Consider the following 7,665-nt stretch of genomic DNA (forward strand, 5'->3'; position numbering starts at 1 on the left):
GTTCATTTTTTAGGCCTTCATTTCGTTTGAATTTTCTTCCTTGGTAAGGTCTCATCATTTTTCTGAACTGTTTGCCAAACAATGTCATTTCCTCATCATCGTCATCTTCATTCGAATCACTCTCATCTTTTATGGATTTGAGAGCAACTCCAATATTTTTCTTCTTCTCCTTCTTCTTTGGTGTCTCGTCAATCTTATCGAGGTCCACCTCATCTTCAAGCATCATTTCATGAGTGAGGAGGGAACCGATTAGTTCTTCAAGAGTTAAGGACGTTAGGTCCTTATACTCGATGATTGTCGTCTTCTTTGATTGCCATGATTTTGGAAGGGAGTAAACTAAACTCCTCACAAGCTTTTCATTTGAAATGATCTCTCCATATGATTTGAGACCATTGACAATCGTTGAGAATCTATCCGTCATAGCTTTGATATCTTCATTTGGTTTCATCCTGAAATTTTCATAGCTATGCGTTAGAATACTAATTTTAGATTTTTTTTTACCTCATCGGTACCTTCATGAGTGACTTGAAGTTTGTCCCATATTTCTTTGGCGGTTGTACAAGATGAAACTCTTCCGTATTCATCTGGTCCAAGAGCACAAAATATGATATGGATGGCTTTGAAGTTGAGCTGAAACATTTTTGTCTCTCCTTCACTCCACAATCTTGGATGAGTGAAATGCTTGATGTATCCTTCTTCTATGACATTCCATGCTCTCATGTCACTTGCTTGAATGAAGTACATCATCTTATTTTTCCAATAGGCATAGTTAGCCCCATTGAAGAAATGAGGCTTGTTGACGGGCATCGAATCGAGACCGGAGTCGAAGTTTGAAGTAGAGGCCATTAATGATTTTGATTATCGATGTAACTCTTCCCGAATCGACTCAAGAGGCGATTAAACCTTCAAATGAGTTAGGCTATGATGTCAATTGTTGAGTTAATCGATTGACAAAATCGGCTAAGAGGGGGTGAATTGGCAATTAAAATTTTGTGGAAGCTTTTGCAGAAAATTGAAAGTAATTACACAGCGATTTAGAGTGGTTCGACTTTATCAACCAAAGTCTACGTCCACTACCTTAGCTATCCACACTAAGGATTTTCCACAAATTCACTAATTTGTCTTTCTTTTGAGGACAAAGAGAAACCTTACAAACCCTCAAGAATTATACCCCAAATTCTTGAGAACACTCTCTCCCAAAGAGAACAATACAAATTTGCAAACTTACAAGGAAATCCTTACAAGGTAGATTGTTTGCATAATTCTAGAATAAGAAAAGAACACTCAAAAATAATTACAAATGAGCACAAATGGTGTTCTTGAAAGCAAAATGAATATTGATAGGAAAATTGGCTTGTTTTGCACAAACTTGGTGTTTGATGCTTTCTCTCTTGTTTCTCTTATGATTTTCTTGTTGATCAAAGGCTTCGGAACTTGTTTAAATACACCTTGAATCACTTCTGAACGTTGGGGATGATTAGTGGAGATAATAGAGTCGTTTAAGTGTGAAATCATTTAATAAAACAGCTTGGAGCGTGGGGGGGAATCGGTACCCCTCATGGGGAATCGGTTCCCTAAGTGTAAAATTCAAATATTTCGATCGTTGAACAGTAGGGGGAATCGATACCCTTGGGGGGAATCGGTTCCCTCCGAGCATACTGGAATTCTCGGAGCCAAACCATTCAGGAGGGAATCGGTACCCCCTTGGGGGGGGAATCGGTTCCCCCTTGGGGGAAAGCGGTTCCCTCTGGACAAACTGTAATTTTTGGCTTTGAAACGGTTCGAAATACTTTGAAAAATTGTTTTAAAATTATTTTAATATTAAAACTTAATTTTACACTTTAGTAAAGATTTAAAATAAACTTTGAAATACTTTGAGTAATATTTTGATATTCGATTAATATATCGAATGTACTTAGAAAATCATTTGCAAAACTTAAAATTCATTTGTTATTTCGAAACATCAAAATGTTTTCAACACTATGTGAGGACCATGAGATCATTCAGTATGTTTCGTGCGAATTATGTCGATGCTATGTGACACCGGGGTTCCCTCAATAACTAGTGTCTGATAGCTATTAGTCAAGTTTACATTCAGACGATGCACAATATGTTCAAGTATACATTTAGATAACGTACAGAATGTCATGTTCGCATTTAGATAATGTGTAGCATATTCATTCATTAGGGTTAGAGACCCTTTAGAGGTGTACTTATGGAGAGGCCCTTAATAGAGGATTAAGGGAAGCGTGAGACTCTTACTTCAATGATAGAGCAGTAAAGCCTTAAGTAGGTAGCACTTGATCTAGGTCATGCATGTACCTACTGTTTAGTGTCATGTCTTCAGCATGATTATGTTTATGAAAGTCTTATGCTGTTCTAGATTATTGATTACACTGATGGGCTTTGTAAACTCAGTCTTCGGATGTTTTCCATTGGTAGGTCAGTAGCTTGGGCAATTCGTGGAGCACCGTCATAGCAAGACTTCCAACATCTCCGACAGAATATTGTATTGTAGCTTTAGCGGACATATGTATTCATAGGACCTTAATCATGTATTCAATTTATTAAAACTCAGTATATGTATTATTTTAGTTTAAATTATGTGCCACTGAGCTTCGATTTGTAAAATGTTTTTATATCAATTATTTATGTTTTATTATGATACCATACGTATGTTTGAAAAGAAAATGAACGGGTTTTGAAAATCAAGGGTTGCCTCGACAACCCAGAGTGGCACTTTAGACCCAATAAGGTTTAGGGTGTTACATTTAGAAGTTGTATAGATTTCACCATTCAACATTGAACTTTAAAACGTTTTAATTTTAGTATTGAACTTTGGTTTTAGTTTCAATATAAGCATTGAATCATTAAATTATTAACGATGTAATAATTTGATTGTTTCCTTTCTCATGAACTTTAGTTTATGTTTTGATTTGTCGCTAAAATTTAAAACTCTTTATTTTTAGGCATTGAACTTTAATTTTTATATTATTTTAGTTATTGTAAACAATCGTCAACTTCTGTAATAGTAATTATCGATTAATCATTATCTGTCACCGGTTATCATTTGTGTCATAATTAATTAAACACAAAACTAAAAGAAGTAATGGTATATATAAATTTGTGATCATAAAAATGCAATGAATGGGGGCTTGAGGCTACCTCTATGGCTTAAAACCCCTTAAAACCTTCATATAGCTTCCAAACCTCTCAAAAAAAATCAATGATCTTATTTTCGATCCCTTATCAAGTTAGTAATGATTCTTATCCTCTCTGATCTTTTTTTTTAATAAATATAATATAATATATTTTTAAAGATAACTTTTAACCATTTGATATTAAATATTTATGTTTCTGACATTCATAATATTCAAACTTGAAATTTTAAAAAATAATAACAATTTATTTATGATTGAAATTGTTTGATTCATGCAATATAATTATTAATTTTACTTTTAATTGAGTTTTTCCGCCGTAAAAAATATATTAAAAAAAACATGACTTTGATTCAGGTGAAAAAGCATTTTTCTACCTGATTTTAATATAATAAGCAAGCGCTTTTAACTTGTGAATTAAAGTATAATTTGTGCATGATTACTTTTAGATGCAAAAGGTAATTGCATTTTGAGTAGAGTACATAATGATCCTTTGATTATATGGATTTATTTTTTTGAATATGTTGATTATTAAAAGTTATAGAATGATTATTTGATTATATAATATAGTTTTGTTGAGTCCTTTAATTATTAAAAGTTACAAATTATCACTTGATTGTTCATATATTCTAAATTCGTTCTTTTTCATTAATCTGTTGATTGTGATATGATAAAAACTTATCATAGAATCGTTTGAATTGTACAATCATTTGAGATTTTGAGATCAAATTTTATTATATTCATGTTAAGTTAACATCCAGCTCAGACGATCACTAATCTTTTAATCAAAAAAAATTGAAACATATAAATAGTCGGATGACCATATTATAAATTTTAATAGTAGAAGACTCAAGAAAGCAACATCATATAGTTGAGAGACCATTTGTATATTTTACCCTTGTATTTTCTAGGATAAAATACGATAATCAGTACTCCATAGATTAGATTACAGACGAGACAAAGAATGCTATGCTCATACACGCCTTGGGTACAAGCGAGTTATCCTCCACATTTGAATCCCCTAAATCAAAATTCCAATATTTCAATCCCTAAAACAAAGACCCAATTCCAAAGAAAGTCTTTGACAGTCGATTTGGCGATATTGATGCTGCTGTGATATTTCTCGGTTATGGAAATTTGCATTGCCATCCCATGTTAAATCCATTACAAGCACTTCAAACCCATGTGTAAAACACTGTCTTAAGCTCAAAATCAGCTCTTCTTATCGCCATTCTCATGCTTCTGCCCTTGTTATTGGCACTTCTCCTCTCAGGTAAACTTTCTATTCAAAGTTAAAACACTGGGTTTGCTAACGTGGACTTCTGTGTAATATTCTCTTCACTTTTAAATTTAGTCGAGTCTTACGTTTCTGTCTATTTGCAGAGATTTTTTCGCAAGGATTTTTTTACAGAGATTACTTCCCATTTCAAACGCGCATATAATATTAATGATATTTATGACTGCATATGAATACTGTTCAACTATGTATTTATGTATTTATTTATATATGCTTTGCATTTTATCTATATTTTTAATTTTCTGACTGCCGGAGATCTTCCACAAAAATCACTCTCAACCTGACGTTGGGAGCAGTCTACTATCCTACCTCCCCTTACCTCATTACATATGGGAATTAGATTTTATTGTTGTTGTTTGAAGTTTCAGTTAATTGCCCCCAAACCTCTGATGGGTTTCTTTTATCCTGTGCTATTTTGTTTTATGGCTCTTCTATTGCTTAGAAATGGAGAATGGATGAAAAGATATCATGGTAATGCCCAATTACACCCCCTTTCTTTTAATTGTGAAGTAGGGTTTTCTTTGTTTTGTTCAAGCGTGTATTTTAACTATTTTGTGATGTTATTTCGATATAGAGTGCGATATTTTCTGCTCCATCAGCTTGTTGGTGCTGGTTTGATGATTATGGAACTTATGATTTTTCGTCTTCAGCAGTGCTTCAACCGACTTTGTTGTATCCAGGGATTTCAACTGCAGTTGCCGCTGCGTTTGCGTTGTGTTTATCTATCGTGATTGCGAACATAAAAGAAGCTATCGCGGTCATGCAATAACAGTTTTGAAGGCACGCTACCTCTATACAGCGGACTGCCATTTAAATCCCTGGTGGTATAATCTCAGCTCATTAGAAACACTATTTTTCTTTTTTGCAGTCAAATTCTAAGTTTTCTCTGCCAATTGTCTTCTTGCTAACTAGCGTGGTCTCAATCATGAGGATTGATTTGGAGCCAGGCCTTTAGATTTTACACCCATGTCAATTAAAGAGCGTATGGATCTTTTTGCTGTTATGCATATATCCGATTTGATTAATGAGTTAACATAATATGCCTCTCATTTGGGTTTTTCTTCTTTCCCTCAAGCTATAATCTTTAAGGCAATTTGCATGAAGTTAGACATGTAAAGGTTATGGTTCTTTTGGGTTCAGCTAAGTTATTATGACATGTCTTTTGCAGGGAAATATACAGGTATAAAGAAGCTTCACAAGAGATAACTGTAATAAATTTTTTGCTACTACTTGACAAAGCTGAGATTCCTGAAGGATTAGATTCTCACTCTGGTCATGTTGTGCGAATAAGCTCCACGGTAATGAAAAAACTTTCTGGGGTGCAATCAGCTGAGTCTATTGAGGCAATTGCCTTGATGAGGTTCCCTACCAGTTTTTTAAATTTATCTGTTAACCAAAACAAGTCAGAATCTCAAAGCTGGTTCCCGTCCACACATCGAATTTTTGGTCTCGATGGCATTCAGGTGATTGCAAACTTTTGAAGCATTTTTTTTCAGGACAGTTACTCAACATTTCTTTAAATAAATGACCAATATTTGTCAACGTTTCTAAATGTCCAAGAAGTTACAGTGACTTGTCTTCTGTCACTGTGAACATCAAAGTAATTATCGAAATTCCTTTTTAAGCATCCGGAGGAAATCATATCATCAAAAATACTTTCTTCAGGATGACCCAAAAATAGGTGTATCTTTGAGTTCTCTTATTCGTCTTCTCTCTACAACCTTCTTGTCATGGAGTTTCTGCTGGAATTCAATGTTATACTGTTTCTTATGTAATGTCAACTAATAAGATTTGTTGACCGAAGATCCATTGCAAATAAAGTCTCAAATGCATTGAATGTCTCGTCCTGTGCTTGATTTTATTTGCCTTTCTGTGCAATCTCATGAAACAATATAGGTTTTCTTGTAACACACTATAAACATGTAAAATCCGATGATATGATCACGCAATGCCATTTAATCAAAAAGCTATAACTGCAGGCATTTGATTTGAGGGATCTTCTCTAATTCATGAGAAATTATCCCTGCAGGACCTTGGTAATCTCGGCACATTAATCAGATCAGCTATGGCCTTTCAGTGGGTAAGGAATGGAACTTAACCTGAAAATTTTCCTTTTCTTACTGTCTGTATCTTGTTATCAGCAGTTCATCTTGTTTTCCTTATGTAATTTTAGCATAATATTGTGTAAATATCTGTAATAACAATTTATTTTGCAGCTGTCTATGAATAGATAAACATGCTAATCTGTTAACTGCATTCAAACTCTTCAATTATGCCTACCAAGAACCCCTATGTTTTGCAGAAAAACTCCTATCATGTGCTTTTGAGCTTACTTGAGCCAACAATAGAAGGGTTGAACTTATAGGTTGACGTAAACTTTTGCTCATCGTTGTCGGATATTTATCCCTGTTACATTCTCCATTATTGTGCCTGATTCTATTTTGATCAATATCCAACAGGGAGGTGTATTTCTTCTTCCAGGTTGTTGTGATCCATTCAATGAGAAGGCACTCAGAGCGAACCGGGGAGCCTCTTTTCAGTTGCCTGTAGTTTCCGGCAGTTGGAACCATCTTGAAACCCTGAAAAGTACATTCAACATGAAGATGCTAGCCGGTCATCCAGATGCTGTTTGGAAAACGGAAAATCCTTTTTCACTATCTCAAGAATTTGTAGACTCGTTAGCGCATGCTCCATTATGCTTGGTTGTGGGAAGTGAAAGACGTGGGCTGTCCGAGAAATCGCAGCTGGAATGTGAGCTTGTGAGCATTCCCATGTCGGGAAAATTTGAGTCTCTCAACGTTTCTGTTACTGGCGGGATTTTCTTGTACATGTTACAGCCTAAAAACTAGAGATTGAAGTCTGATTTAGTGCTCCATTTCCCACCATTGTTGACTTTCTAATTTCTTTCTTGTCAGTTGTCTTCATTTCGGTATTTCAAAACATTTCTTTAAGTTCGGTATGCATGTATTCGTCATTATAGATGAACAAACATGCATAAGTAGGGTTTTTTTATATTATTTCATCGTAGGGACTGAATAATTATATATTTTGTCACACTCCAATTTTTACTTCTTAAGTTAATTTATTTTAATTAAATCGTATTGAGGAGCAAACTGCTAAATTTGGAAAATTTTGGAGCTGTTTTGTGAACTTCCTGTTTGTTTAGGGACTTGGAACATGATTGTTCCATTAATATTTGGCTTTGAAAAG

The 7,665-nt window shown here is 34.4% G+C and overlaps 1 pseudogene; it reads left to right on the top strand.

Annotated features, from left to right (window-relative positions):
• The first annotated feature begins 4,090 nt into the window (after positions 1-4,090).
• On the top strand, positions 4,091-7,402 carry LOC120202167 (annotated as a pseudogene).
• Positions 7,403-7,665: the final 263 nt, after the last annotated feature.

This window comes from Hibiscus syriacus, unplaced genomic scaffold, assembly GCF_006381635.1.
Source record: "Hibiscus syriacus cultivar Baekdansim isolate YM2019G1 unplaced genomic scaffold, ASM638163v2 tig00008262_pilon, whole genome shotgun sequence".
In the NCBI taxonomy this organism is placed as follows: domain Eukaryota; kingdom Viridiplantae; phylum Streptophyta; class Magnoliopsida; order Malvales; family Malvaceae; genus Hibiscus; species Hibiscus syriacus.